Source organism: Amblyomma mixtum, chromosome 3 (genome assembly GCF_055824585.1).
Source record: "Amblyomma mixtum isolate Tamu chromosome 3, ASM5582458v1, whole genome shotgun sequence".
Lineage (NCBI taxonomy): Eukaryota > Metazoa > Arthropoda > Arachnida > Ixodida > Ixodidae > Amblyomma > Amblyomma mixtum.
The window spans coordinates 346,083,328-346,099,018 of NC_143014.1; the positions used below are offsets into that span (position 1 = coordinate 346,083,328).

The window sequence follows — 15,691 nt, forward strand, 5'->3', positions numbered from 1 at the left end:
GAACGCCGCAACACGAGGCCGGCGTGCCATGCGATGCAGTGAAGCAACATTTCGCTCCACAGGAGAGCAGACGACGCCACGAAAGGACGCCGTCAGCCGATTTTGCTCTTATTTTCGCGAAAAAAATCGCCTCAAGGACGCAAAAATGTGTTGATTGGCAGATTGTTTTTCGGTTGGTATTAAATCTCTTCGTTATATCCGCTGACGCGCACTTATTTACTTCGTTAAAACCGGATCCAAAATGTATTGAAAATGCAAAAATGGGAATGGGAAATTCAAATCCCTTCGTTATAACCACTATTTCGCTATAAGTGGCTTCGTTATAAACGGGCCAGACTGTAAATCTAAGCGTGTCATTTTCAACATAAGAAGTCAACGCGAGTGGATGAAGGTACTGAAGAAAACACTCTTGAATCTCTTTCTTGATGGCATGAAAACTATAAAGCATGAGAATTACTTTGTTGGATACCAAGACGGCGTCATCTACTCCATTCCCCTGTCGTGCGGAAAACAGTACGTCAGCCAGACGGCCAGGTGCCTGATCGAGCGCTTGAGAGAACACAATTACAATGTCCAGAATACTGTTAAAGGGAAACTCGGTGTCCACAGCCGAGATTGTGAAAGAAAAACTTGACAGTCATGCTTCCTACAGAACAAAGTGTTGAGTACACACCCAAATAAGCTAACTAGAGAAATAATTTAAGCAGCTCAAATCGACCGGTTAAAGGACGCATGCGTCAGCAGTCCCTCCTTAGCTTTGTGAATTTCCTTAGCTTTGTGAAAGAATTAGAATTTCTATAGGCAGGGAAGTAATGTCTGTATCATTTTGGCTTTTTCGTGTGCATGCACATTAGTTTATTCCCTCAACATTTTTTATTGTTCTTTGGAGCGTGATCTATTTATTTCCACGTTCCAAGGAATACACTTTTAGTTGAAAGTCATCGCCGGTGTGTACATGTCTTCGTTCCGTCCTTGTCTATTTCACGCTGTTCTTCTTGCAAATGGTATCCCAACTCGCTCAAGCATCGGTCCTAACAAGTCTGGCTGCCTCCGGGCAGCCCGCAACGGCTCGAGAAAAACGAACCAGTTCTGTGCAGCCACTGGAGGAGCGCGTAGCAACGCTAGAGAAAGGAGCGGCTGGTTCTGCGCCTTGGCAACCCACGGGCAGGGCGCAGGCAACTAGAGGTGGATAATTGAAGAGACCCACTATATATCTACCGCGACGTTCGTTGGAATAGAATTCCCCGCTGAGCTTATTGTGCTGCCGCTATTAGTGCATCCAGTGAATCTTTCGGAGATACAATAGCGAGGGAAGCGCCTAGGGCTCACTTGGGTTTTCAATGGTCTCTGCCGCGTGGTCCCCCCGTAAACTTCTAGCCTAACTGCAAACAGGTCAGCGCAAGCATAGGCAAGCCAAGAACGCAAAGTATAGCCCCGAAGGCTGAACCAGTACGAGAGTACAACGAAACAAGGACTTACGGCTTCCATGACGAGAGGCCTGCCGGCTCCTAAAAAAGCGAATGAGAACGTGCAGGAAGTAATTGAGTCTTACTACTAACGATGACGGGGATGGAAATAATCTCTTGACCTGTGTTTCAACCATTCGCAAGTTCACCGTATGGAAGCGCTAGAGGTGGATAGCATTGAGTAATTAGCCCCTTATTTCAAAGAAGAGAAAAACGAAAGGCGAAGAAATTTAAACGCGGTTCTGCGTCCACCATGCGTATTTAGCCAGTACTCCGGATTACTTGACCATTTTTGGCTCCTGGGCCACTGCTCCTGCTATTTATTAAAACAGCTCAGGAGGAGCACTTGCTGCAACTTGGCCCTGTAGCGTGAAAACTCCAATCTTGGTGTCGTTTGGCGCCATCATGAGTAGGTACAGACACAAGACTGTTTCTTCTGTTGTTAAACCTGTTATTGGAATGAGTCCGGCTCCCATGATGTTGAATACTTAGCAGCTTAACTAATTTCTGCAAGATACCTTTTTAACAAAAAACAATTAGGGTACTGGTTGTAATTAGAGACTTGAAGCCGGTTGCTAGTAATAGCCATAATAGTCCTTTTTTAGAATTGCGAAAAGACGACTTCCGTAGTCACTGCGGCTCCACAAAATATGGCTTTCTCGACAAGTTACGTGAACTCGAGGGGTTGCTTTGCCTGCAGGCTTTCCAAAGCACACGTATTTTCTCACGACACCACCAAATATTTTCGAGCCACAGCGGCGAAGGTAATCGCGTTTTTAAAAATCGATAAACTGATCTGGATATTCCTAACGACCGGCTACAAGTCTTCCAATTTCAACCAGTAGCCTGTTAGAGTTAAAAATAATTATCAGACATTAGTTACGCGGTAAACTAGTGAACACTGTTTACATGTTTACTGAGGTCCGCCAACGCAGGTATTATTGAGCCGCCGAAGCCGCCTTCATACCTGAAAATCCTGTCTTAAAACAAAATTTGCTCGCCTTCGCAGAAACAACTCGTATATATATATGCGTATATCGATTATCTCCTTTTGTGGTTCAGTAAAGTTAAGTTGTGCCGCTAAAAAATTGCGAATCAGCTTACTCATAATGCGGAATGCGCCATTTAAAAAGTAAAATTAATATCACTTACTTTTGTACGTACCTGAAAACATCAAACAATATTCAAACTTAATGACGCGAACAACGTGGCTACACTACACTTAAAAAAAAAACATAGGACACTTTTCGAGAAACAGTGCTCGAAATACTTTTAAAGAGCGAAAATGAAGACTCTTTGTGCGCCATCTGACTCTTAAGTACCATGCAGTTGTAGAATTGCCCTGTTGTTTGAGCTAAAATTCAAGTTGTCCAATTCAACAATGGCGAATAAAATGGATCATAAAGCAGAATGCGGCGCTGAACAAAAAATAGAAGTGACCACTTACTTTCATTGGGATCTGAAAAGAAACAAAGATTGCGAACTGTTTACATATGGTTCGAGAACAAGGCATTCTGAGACTTAAACCATACACATATATGGGTGATTCTGGAGGGCAACATTGCTAGAAATACCTGCAAGGAGCACATTTTAGCATGGTGTTCGATCAAAATAACTTAAGTCACTATGCAATAGTGCGACTGCTTTGTCGTGTTACCTAAAATTCATTCAGTATTCAGCATTTAAAATGGTTGGGAATATCAGAGGTCTATAGTTAGCAATGAAGAAGCGCTTACCATTACATTGAATTCTAAACCCTACCCCTTCCAACCACCGCCGTGGCTCAATGGCTCTCGCGTTCAGCTGCTGACCCCAAGATAGCAGGCTCGATCCCGTCCGCGTAGGCTGTACTTTCTTGAAGCATAAAGAAAACAATGCTTGGGTGCGGTCAAATTTCAGCGCTTTTAAAGAACCCCGGGTGTTTAAATAAGTCTGCAGCCGTCCACCATGGTGCTTTTTCATCGGTGCCTCTTTTCGGAGCATTAAACCTTACAATTTTGACCCCTTCTTCCTCTAAATATTCTTCTTTCTTCGAGCACCACAATGATATTGTGCGGTTAGATATCACGTTGAGCACGATTTTTAAAGAACAAGTTCCTTTTCTGAAGATACACTAATCATTCAGCAGATAGCTCAAACTATCAGATGAAGGGTGAAAGCGTTCCCCAAATTCCTTGTCTGACAACGCTAACTGCTTTTATTTCCTTGAGCGCACGGTGCTTCAAAACGAATTTGAGCGACACCTATTCTGTATGAACTATATACCACAAATGTCGATTTGACGCCTTATTGCTTTCAGAGTTCATATGTTGCTCAGCAATAAGCGATGTGTTTATGGAGACATTTAAACCGCAATCGTGATAAGGTTTTAAGGTGCCTAGCTGATGTCAGATGGCTCTCCGTGAAAAAGATTATTGCCAATGAATCAGGTAATGAAGTTTCGAAAAAAAAGATTTTTTTGTCGTAATTAAAGGAATAAATACAGCAGTACCATAGGGAAGCATTCTTAGGCAAATCTTATTTTGCTTGTATATAACTGATGAGCACTACATTTTTCCGAACAGTATCCGCCGCGGCAATTATGCGGTTATGGCGCTGGGCTGCTGACCCGAAAGACGTGGGTTTGATCTTTTCGCCTTCGATGTTTTTGATCGGTCGCCTTTCAATAGATGCGATACGCTTCAGATCGGTGTACTGTGCGATGTCATGCAGGTTAAAGATATCCACGTGGTCAAAATTATCTCTCCCCTACACTACAGCGTCCCTCATAGCATGAGTGGCTTTAGGACGTTAAACCCATAAACTGAACTGAACTTGTATCCGAACTCACAGGTTCATTAATCCGTTTTGCCGACCATTCAAGTTTATTAATCACCGGTGACACAACCCAGGACATAGAAAAAAATCTCCGATTAGTCAACACCACTTTTGACCGCATGGACAAAACAAAATTCATTATGATAATTTTCATAATATCAGTGATGATTTTTCTAGTAGCCTATTTTTTTCAATGTGTTCACGGAGCCCACAAGAACGTTTGCACACCTATTGGAATAACGCACAAATGTAGGCCATATGTTACCGCAGAAGATAAAGCTACTGCCGTACAAAGTAGTCACTGATGCTTCCACAGTTCACGTATACACATTTGGTTTGGGAAAACACGACCTAAAAAAACTTTCATAAACTTCTTAAAAAAGAAAGTATTGAGAATGATAGGTAACGAAACGTATGGTTCCACAGTGAACTTTACAAAATATTTGAGTTTATTAAAATTAATTAGAAATTAATTAATTGCTTACTGTATTGTACTGTGCAGCTGTGAAAAAGAATCGTTTCTACCACAATGTTTCTACATTAAAGAAAACCGTCCTCAGGAATAGCACACGTCACCTAGATGTATGCTGCATATATCCCCGCACAAGAACTATGCGCTTCAATAATTAAACTATAGCCTTGCAGTTCTCCCCAAGAGCTGTACTCATAGGTTTCTAGCTACTGCCCAGTTCTTTAAAAATGTTCGAAAAACATGTGCTTCTGCTGACAATAAGTAACAATGTGAACATCATGAGCGAACCTTTTTTCACTCAGTATGCTGCTTTTCTTTATGTTGTGACCCCATAACTGCTATTTTCTTTCTTGTAAAACACAATAATGGTTTTGTTTTCTTATCTTGTGAATCAGGCTTTCGAATTTTCTCTCTCCTGCTATTATTAGTTGAGGCAGACACTTCGTCAAGCTACTCGTAGAAGTAGGTTTTTGTGGCTGCTCCATCCTTGTACCCTGTACAAAGGAAAATAATATTTGATGATTCTAACTGGTTGGGAGGCCTCGGTAAAGAGCTTTACGTCACGCCAATGACGACACGCCGAACACGTCACCGTCAGGCTAACTCTCTAACTCCCTACAATGCCAGAACTAAGGTCTGCAAAAATTCTTTTTCTCACGTACTATTACCGATTGGAACCATTTCCCTCAGTCGCTACCAACAGTGTCATTCTGTAGAGCATTTGAATTGTTGAAATTATCGTGCTCTTGGGGTATGTATATCCCTTTGTATGTCTGCAATATTGTTCTTTTACTGCACTCATATTGTATTGATGGCAAATGAAGGAGGCCTCTATAGGTACTAAGGAAAGCGACGCCTGAATACAGATGGCACCAAATATAATTACAGCCTTGGTTTATTAAGCAGAACGTATTCATATTTAGCAGTGCTAAAGGACGCTTCCTTTACTCGGTTGCGGGGCTGAATGTTTTTAGCGTCCCGAATCTCCACTAAATTCAGTTCATATGCGTCTCCTTTCCCCCTACAAACGCCGCCGAAATGCCGACGTTGAAATGCTGTCGGTTTTAAAATCTGAGCACTGCGTACTGAAGCACAACTAGGTGACGTCATCCTCACTGCAAAAAAAAAAGAGGGATTTTTTTCCTGCTGAATTTTATTAAGCATCGACATATCTATGTTTTGGGCCTGTTTCTTAGACATGTTCACCCGCGCTGTAAACGCAAGTACAGAAGGCGCCGTAGCTAGGCTGCTAAGAGCATCCAGATTATTTTCGGCCTGATTTGGCATGCCAAGAAGCTTTTTTTTTCTCTAGCGCCACGCGTTGACGGCAGCGCTTACAAGATGCAATAAAGTGCCCCTTCGGTAGGAAGTTGGGGCCTACGCGACCTTCGACGTGCCCACGTCGTCTTCGAGGGATCAGTAGAGACTCTGTGGACGAACCCATCTCGTCTTCAGTAACGAAAGTGTTAAAGAGAAGAACATAGGGGTGTAAATGTTGGAGCACACCTAAATGGGGCCTTCGTTTAAGCTTCAGAGGGGGAGCTTGAAGAACGAAAGTAGAAAAGCTTAAAATCACCGCGACGGAATTTCCCTCGCCCGGAACAGAACGAAGGCTGCTTCATTTTCGTGCTTGGGCCTGCATCATTGTCCATATCATCTTCGTACCCTCTCCTCCACCAACTAGTCTACAAGTGCAGTGGGGACATTCTTCGCACGTAACCAAACGACGTTTTCTTTTGCCGCAGGAAAAGCCTTTCTACTCTGTATTAATTTGTTCGAAGAGCAACTGGAAGATGATAGAGATTTCCCATCTGCACCGTCTATAAAAAGACAATTATCGTTCGAAAGAAAAGAGCGCGGCTTCACGCATCTTCGTTCTTGGAGCCACCGAATAACATTGATCTAGTTGTAGGGGTCATATTAACTAGTGGTTTTGACTTACACCTGCGTTAAAAAAAAATGCACCATTGCTGCTAAATGAACCACAGAGAGCCGTAGGTTCTCTGGCCCCGCGGCAGGGTTAGATAAGAATAACGGCTGTTACAAAAAAAAATTAAACAGCGGATACATCGTTCACAGTGAAATGGAAATCGATAAGCACTTGTAGCTAATTCCTTCACGTCACGGTGAAAAAAAAAACAGCATAAATTGAGGGATCAAGTGATCAAAGTAACAATTCTGAGGGCTTAATTCTGCTCGCATTGAGAAATGCGAAAGCAAGTGTTTTGAGGAAATGAAAGGTTCTTGGGGAAAGGAAAAGGCGCAGTAGCTCTAAAATCTCTATATCTTGATGGACACATCAACCGCACCCTAATGCATGCAACTTAAGGTGCATATGTCATCGGTCCAAAGCCCTGCCGGAAGCTACCCTTCAACTTCACATCTCGACATATCTGTAGACACATTAAGAAAAGATGTAGTCTCAGAAAGTATGCAACTGAAGATCCATATGTGATTGGTCGGAAGCCCTGTCGCAAGCTAGCCACTAACTTGACTAAAGTATGTAAGCTTTATGCAAGGATAAATGCTATGACAGCACCTACAAGGCTGTACAACTAACGGTTGCTCAAAATTTGTGATTGTACTCAATACTCCACAACGTGGAAGTCAACTAGTGATGACAAAGCTGGGATTTGGTCGTAACCTGTGATTTTGCAACGCGCCCCTCTTTTCATCATTTTTGCTAGCTGCACGTGACAGGGATTGTTATTCAGCTCGGGAGTGACGTCATAACTCTACGTTTTGCGTCACGCTGGCGGCACGAGTTCGATTCCCACTTAGGACACAGTTTTCTTTTCTCATTTTTGGTCTAATTTCTAATGTCGTCATATGGGCGACGGCGTCACAGGGGACCAACAAGATAAGCTGAATAAGCTGACAATGCAGACATCAAATTATGATTTCAATAACTTAATAACCAGATGATGCGTAGACATAGCCCACGTAATTCAACCCCTTCACAAACCCTTTCTTTTGTTGAGTTCCGCGAACAGAAGTTCTAGCATCAAGTGCACTGCATACTGGTGCATTATTTGGAAGTGCTCTTTCATAGTTTTCTTCCAGGTCAATTCAATGCGTTTCTCCTAATTTGAAGCATATTTATGATGGAACATGCGGTTATTTATTTAATTAATTTATGTCGCTTTGTGACTGGATAATGAAAATTTCAAGCACACCAGGCCTATTGAAGTTTCAGAAATTGCTGACGTAAACGGGCCACGTCTTTTATACTTTCGATTACCTAAAATCTCTCATAGTAAACAGAGTAAATGTAACCAGTACGGTGATAAACTTACGGACCTTGTCACCACTCAAAATGAAACACTGTTTGCAATGTAGTCCTTGTTTCTTTTCTCCTGGTTCAGTCTAGTTTGCTGCCTAATCTATTTCATCATTTAACCCTCAACCATGAGTTTCAGTTTCTACTCGTTCTTTTTCGAGGTTCAAAAGCTACGTCAGACAACAGCGACAGCGGTAAACAATGCGTGCATGCTCGTCTTCGCGACTCATGGAATCCCGGCAAAGCTGTGCAGTGATAACGGCCCACCTTTCAACAGCGCCTGTTTCCGCTCTTTTGCGGCGTAGCTAGGAATTGCCCATGTAACGTCAAGCCCGTACTATCCTCGTGGTAACGGCCTGGCGGAGCGTGCGGTGCAAGAGGCGAAAAAACTGCTCACGAAGTGTCGTTTCGCAATCCTGGAATTTTTCAGCGCCCTGCTGGAGTGGCGAAACATGCCAAGGGACGAGCAACTGAAGTCGCCCGTTCAAAGGTTGATGGGCCGCCAAACAAGGACCCAGTTGCCGGTTCTTCCCCAGCACCTCGAACCGCAAACTGTGCCACCACAATCCGTTCGCAATCGCCTCCAGGAAATAAGAGAAAAGCAGCGCGTCTTCTACAACCGAACGGCTAAGCGTTTACCACATCTTCGCAGCGGGTCTCAAGTATCGGTGTACGACACCATACGCAGAACATGGTCGCCAGCTGTGGTTGTAGGCCCTGAAGGCACACCTAGGTCATACACCCTACTTACAGACAGCGGACAAGAGCTGCGGCGCACCAGGGAGCATCTCAGTTCCAAAGAAATGCAACCAACGTCCGACCCTGAAGCGAACATTTCGGCGGAGTCGGTATCCCAGCCTGACCAGATGGCGCAGCTACAACCTGAGGGCATCCTTCGTAGAAGTGACCGTCAGCGTAGACCGCCACACCGTTACCCCCTGCCAGAGAGACCGCAGCATAGGTACCTGACATGTGAATTTGGAAACTGTTTCCTTTTATCTTTCTTTCGTTTTTCTTTCTTTCTCTTCGAAAAGAAGTAAGATGTAAGTATGCGCTCTGTCATGTTAACACGTGCCCTTACGGTACCAAGTGCGCATGCTCAAGCTTGTACCTGCCCTTATAAGCAGCCCCTTGTCTGATAATAAACACACTTTGTTCCCTGCCTCCCGGCCGTCCACAGCACTGACACGCCATGCCACCTGACACGCCATGTTCACTGCAATAACATTGTTTTCATTTCGCTAAAATGCGATATGCTTTTCCTGCTAGTTTTTAGATTTTTCACTCCTCTCTCATGGAATAATGCTTTTATAGGGCAATGTGATTCATACTCCCGTTCTGATAATCGCACAGATGTTTGGGATCGCATGGACTGAAAGCTGAAAATCCAATATACATCACAGAAAGTGTGCGAAGAAAAGCACATTTATAAATAAATAGAGATGGTTTTTGTAGAAAAGCTGTTTAGGAGAGAAACATGGAAGGGAAACCAGTCTCCACTACCAATCTTGCAATGTAAGAAAGATTAACAAACGGTGAGTACTGAACAATCTGTTTCTGTTTCTCCATCTAAGCTGTGCAGATGAGGCAACATAGAACACAGGCCAGATTGTCGAGAAAAGGCAGACATTTCTCGTAACTACGTCTATTTAGGGCATTTAAAGAGTATTGCTGCTTTGTGGTTAGTCCCGTCAGAGCTAAATGATGACTAAGGGGCACCCTTTCAGTAACGAGTTATATACATATTCGAGCTGCGTTGATACTACAATGCAGGAAGAGGTAGAAATATTTTTTGATCGGGACAATCTGGTAGGAGGGAGGGCCCCTTCGAAGAACACTGAAGGCACGCACTAGGCAAGGCTGGTTTGTGCCCGTACTCTCTGGTTACGGGAAAAAAAATCGAGCTTTCGGGTGAACTCCTGACTGCATCTATAACATGGTTAAATAAGTACAATTTAAAATGACGTCTCAGTTCTCAAATGAAAAGAACCCGTACTGAACATAATAGATAATGCATGAGTGCTGTGCCTTCAGCGTATCAGCTGTTCCTACGTTTTTGTACAGCCGGCCAAATCTTTAGCTAGCGTACGTGACGGCAGTGTTTTCCGTGCTCCTGCAACTTATGACAGAGCAAACTTGAGAAAATATCAAATCTAAGCACAGCCTCACAAAGCACGTGCTTAAGCTCACTAAGTCCGTGCGATGCCCGTGCTACGTCGTAAAACACAGGAGCGAAGAAAAAGCGGCTGTTCCGCAAGCTAGCTAAAGATATGGCCTGCTGTACAAATATAATACGAAGGCGTCTACTGCCCTAACCTTGTGTACAAGTTGTCAGGATAAATAAGGAGAGTTTTATTATGCACGTCCTCTACTGCAGCCATGTAGTGTACGCAACATCCTTTACAGCCTAAAACTGGTTGCGTTAAATGCTTGCATGCTGCTTATTCTTGCGACACTTTACGGTGATTGACGGATATCCTCAAAAACGTTCAAACCACAACAGTTCACTTAACTTGCGAAACCTTGTTGTAGCCAGATTGTAAACAGCATACGTATGAGAACATTCTGAAGCGGCGCTTTAAAAGCATACTGCAAAGAAACTATATGAGGGACCACTTCAGCAGCACGCTTACGCTTCTGTAGATCTGTCGTGTTCAGGCTGTTTTACGCTATCAAGACGTCTGGTGCCTAGCGGAGGCATATGGATTCCACGGAAAATAAAACTCTTGAGACCTCTCGATAGTGTAATTTTCCCGATGTTTCCGCACTGAGTGCCAGGTTAGTAATGAAACTCTGCAAGGAAATAGACTCCCCTGTTCATGAGAGGTCTGAAACAAACCTCCTCAAATTCCCTGAAAAATAGCCAAACTGTATTCACAAAAGAGTTCTTTGTTCCTGTTCCGTATGAATAGTACACAGTGTGAGCATAATTTACAATTAAAAAGTATCATAAAACTTTGTGTGATATATCAAAAGACGATATGGCCGAGAAGCTTTTAAAATGGTAGAGAGTCTGCAGGAATGGCTCATTAAATTATGCCTTTGAGATGCTCAAGGCACCGAAGTTTTAAACGAGATCTCTTACGGTTTTTTTTAATTCACCTATTGCGTTTATTGGGTGGTCGCGAGATATTGTGTGTTACACACTTTCACAGTTTTTTCTGACTCTCTGGGACTTGCCCATACACACATCATACAAAAAAAGGATCCAAGAGTTGGGTTGGTGCATTTCAGGTGACTTTTCTGTTTTCTTTTTTCCAAATCTCAGCTCACTGATTTCAAGTTGATTTTTTTTTTGCTATTTTAAAAAGTGGCTTTTGACGTTGATCGTCGACACAATATAGCACTCAGAAATAAGGAATGAAATATATTTTTTTTCAGTTTACCAGCTAATCCTAAGCAACATTCATACCTCAACTGAGTTCTATGAGCCCCACAAGTCGTAGAAGAGTATGAATATAACAGAACTGCAGGAGTTTAAATGTATTTTTGAAATTTCTCCGCCTGTTGCTACTTGCGCGTATTATGTTCTTTGCCCAATACTAGTGATGAGTTATCTTCAGGAAACATTTTTCCGAAAGCACTTGGGATAAGCTTTCAGGTAGAGCGACAGAAACTGTTGCTAACAGAAAAGAAATCATAGCCAATAGAGTTCACCAAAGCGGCCTTCCTCTTGGATATAACGGCAGTTATATCCACTGCACTTATAAATATGCGATACGCACTTACATATAAAATTACGCCGGGCACTGTTCTCCCAAACATCTTAGAAAATGCAGTACAGAATATTTCAGCAATATGTGAAAGACAGTTAAAGTTAAATAAATGGATCGATTTTGCAACTAACTTCCTCCTACTAAGTGGATCCATCGTGGAACCAGAGTAGGAGTGTAGGCTGAGAAGCAATGGCGGCTCCGACAGATGCGGAATGACGCCAGACAATGGCACGCCCGCAAAACCGCTGTGGAACACTGGGCGAAGATCGAAAAGATGCGAGGGCGTTTTTGCAGGCTTGTTGGTGCAATACTGCAATTGGTTTTAGCGCTGTCTCCTGTAAACATCGTTCTTCCAGTGCTGTGGTTTTCAGCTAGCAACCGATTCCAATCGAAAAGATATGTGAAGTTATGGTTTCTCGTCCGCTGCGAGAACAACCTGTTGCAAAGGCCGATGTCTACTTTGCACTTAATGCAAGATTAGATAGAAGTACATTGATGGATGCGTGATTGGCTGTGGAGCGCCTTCCGGGAGAAGAGCTTCGCATCGCTCAAGTCATTAGACTCAACGGTCGAAATTCCACCGACTGCAGGATGAGTGCGCCTCGCACAAATCAGCGTGATTCCCTCGTGGCAGGTTACTGTGGCCAAGAGGTGTGGGCTCCCGGCGTGCGCTGATTTTTGGACACAGTGCGAGGTTGACGGCACCTCGTAGCGCATAGAGGTCGCTGCTTTAGCCTTTCCTTTTTTGAAATTCGTTCGTTCGTGTTTTCCATTGTGATGTGATTGTATTTTCGTAAAGCCTTCAATAAGCAGCGAATGTATCAACTGCGCATGCCGAGAGCACCGCTTAAGATTTTTGGGGGTACGTGAAGTACAATTTGGCGATCTGCACCGATCCAGATGATGTAAACAGCTTCTGACAGACACGTATATTCAAGTGTTGCTCTCACAGCATCTCCCCTTATTTATTTAATGATTGGGACTCTTATATGCAAGTTGTGGAGGCCTAGCCATTTTTTATTGATAGTTTATGCCTTACTGTAGTTACTCTATTTGCTTGTGCCGATTAAACACTTATTACAGATCGTCTATACAAGGCTTTCATTACAGCCTGAGCGCCCCACAGCACACCTTGGCAATTACTAGACAAAAAAAAACGAAATGAAGTTGAGGAGGGATCCCCTTTGTGCGAATGCACAACAGATATATTTAGCCAGTGGCATATCTCACCTTGATCAGGGTTCCCTCGGCTCTTGCCTTTTTCGGTTCCCTCGACATGGGTCCTCCTCTCTGCATGGCCTTTTCCCAGTTTCGTACTCCGCACGTCTTCTTCGCCGAAACTGTGGCGACCCCGCACCTTCTGCATAAGACATGCTTGCTCTGCCAATTGCACTCTGAGCAGTTGCGTCGCTGAAGAAGAGGCACATAAAAGCATGTTGAGGGAAAGCGGTGCCATTTGCATTGCATACCTGTCGTTGTATGTTGTCTGTTGATGGTTTCGTGGTTACTTGTATTTCCCGTAGTGAGTCGCAAGCACGATTCGTCTGCAGTGATGACCAAGAAAAAAAAATTTTTCTCACATTCATGTGCTGCTAAACAATGTACTATGGAAATAATAAACTGCTTGCATTTCGGTTTGTCCGGAGATATTTGTCGTCTACAACACGACACCAAACAAGTCCGGTCTTAATCTTTATTTCCGCGAGAGATCGCCCGTATTTATAACGTATTCTGTCCAATTCCCTTCATTCTGACAGTATTTCATGTTAAAAACCAGCTGTGACCTCTTCGGCGGCCTCCTATACCAGTGCTGCAGGGCCTCAGATTAAGAAATGTTATGTCGTTTCGTTTCATTGTATTGCACAACGCAACTTCAAACAACGTATGTGGCATGTCATTTGTGCCGGTAACTTCCAGCGCTCAACACCCAGCCTAAAGGAGAAAATTCAAGCGTTTGTTCGAATGCCGAATTCAAATTTCATGTTTGACCGTCCAGTAATGTCCGAGCAACAGTGTACTACTTTCTTCCATTGCATCTTCTTGCATCTTAATTGGCATCTGCTACTTTCTGTAGAGCTCCCCTAATAGTTTCTACTTCTCCCCTACATCTACACATGATAACACATGCTGCCTGTCGCTTCCAAACTATTTACCTCAACCGTTTTTCATACGCAATAGTACTTTTCTCGCATGATTTACACGTTGAACATCCCTTTAACCCCTTCATTGATCAGTCCCAGTATCATCTCTCCTTAAGGCTACAATGTCGGGTGTCCTTGTTACTGTAAGCGTAAGATTTCAGCCACATCACAGACATAGGACATTGTTGGCGAACGTGCATTTTTCTAGTTTTCACGAATCCCTTCGTATTTCGCATTTGTTCCAATCCGAACGAGCGCTATTTCAAAGGCAACTGCAATCGCCGCGGTGGCTCAGTGGGTAGGGTGCTCGGCTGCTGACCCGAAAGACACGGGTTCGATCCCGGCCGCGGCGGCCGAATTTCTTTGGAGGAGAAATTCTAGAGGCCCGTGTACTGTGCGATGTCAGTGCACGTTAAAGACCCCATGTGGTCGAAATTTCCGGAGCCCTTCACTACGGCGTCTCTCATAGCCTGAGTCGCTTTGAGACGTTAAACCCCATAAACCAAACCAATCATTTTCTATGCAGTCTCCACGAAGCTTGTGGCGGTTGCATTTCGATGGAGCCGAAGCGTAAAAAACACGGGTGTGCTCTGCGATCTTAGCGCAGGTTAAAGAATCCTATGTGGTCTACATTAAAACCTTACGTGGCCTCTTAACATTACTCCCCTCATGTCATCTTCCTTAATTCGCTGCAATGTTCTGAATTCTATTTGACTCTTGTTGATTAACCTTGAAGTTACAGATGCTGCAAGGACCAATAATGCTTTATTTCGCCACGCATGAGGGGGTAGCCGCATCCAAGTAAAACTGCGGGTTTCGTCCCAAAGCGCGAGCCAGAAAAACCTCGGGGACACCTAATTCTATTATGTGTTGGCAATGTGTTAGGAGTCGAAGCTGTTGCTGATGCTTAAGCGAGGGAAATGCGCAAAAAAAAGACATGGACGAAATGAGCAGAAGAACAGCCTTAAGAGCTGGTACTTAAAAGGGTGCTTAAGACCTGCGTTCTAAACGTCCTGTAAGAAATCATAGAAAAACAAATATGCATGTGTTAAGACAAACTTTATTCAAATTTAGAAGCGATGAAGGCGGATAGGGTAGTGTACGCCTGAATTTCTGGCATTTCTTGGAACTCTTATTTAATATGACATAATTGATGAACAAAATACTAGAACACCAACAGAAACTGCCAGCGCAATGTATTTGAGAACATACGCGTAACTTTATATCCTACTGCGATTACCTCTCAAGGAGAGCAAGTTTTAAGGAGTTAATGTCACAGCACGCTCACAGCCTAGTTTCTATGTACAACATTTTTTGTGTCAGTGTTTTCTTAGGAACCTTATTTCAGCTCCCCATGCATCGCACTAAATAGAAAGGTACTCAGGGTAGCCTCAAAAAGGCGCTCCTTTTTTCTTCAATTATGCATCGACATGTTTGCACAGGACGGCTTCAAACACGACACAGAACCTGCTATGGAGCCTTTGCGGATGCATTAAAAATTACTTTAGTTGAAAGTGTGATCGTCCTCTACATCGCTTCACGAGCGGAACTTGGTTAATCTTCGCATTGGCGAGTGAAAGCAGTTAAGACAGCAATCATAGTTTGCTGTTTCATCTTCGTTGTCACATGATGAGACAATGAGTGACAGTATTTTCTGTCACGTTTCTTTGCTTAAGCAGCAGCTGCAGACCAGAAACCTGAACTATTGCTATATGCGTGCTTTCCTCCACATGGTTACAATGATAATGCCTCTATTTGCCACGGCAGCTTGCTTACTCAAATTTCGTTGGCTATCTTAG

At 43.5% G+C, this 15,691-nt stretch overlaps 1 pseudogene; it reads left to right on the forward strand.

Annotated features, from left to right (window-relative positions):
- The first annotated feature begins 8,163 nt into the window (after nt 1–8,163).
- The window catches only part of LOC149356245 (uncharacterized), a 63,676-nt pseudogene continuing 56,148 nt past the window's right edge, over nt 8,164–15,691 (forward strand).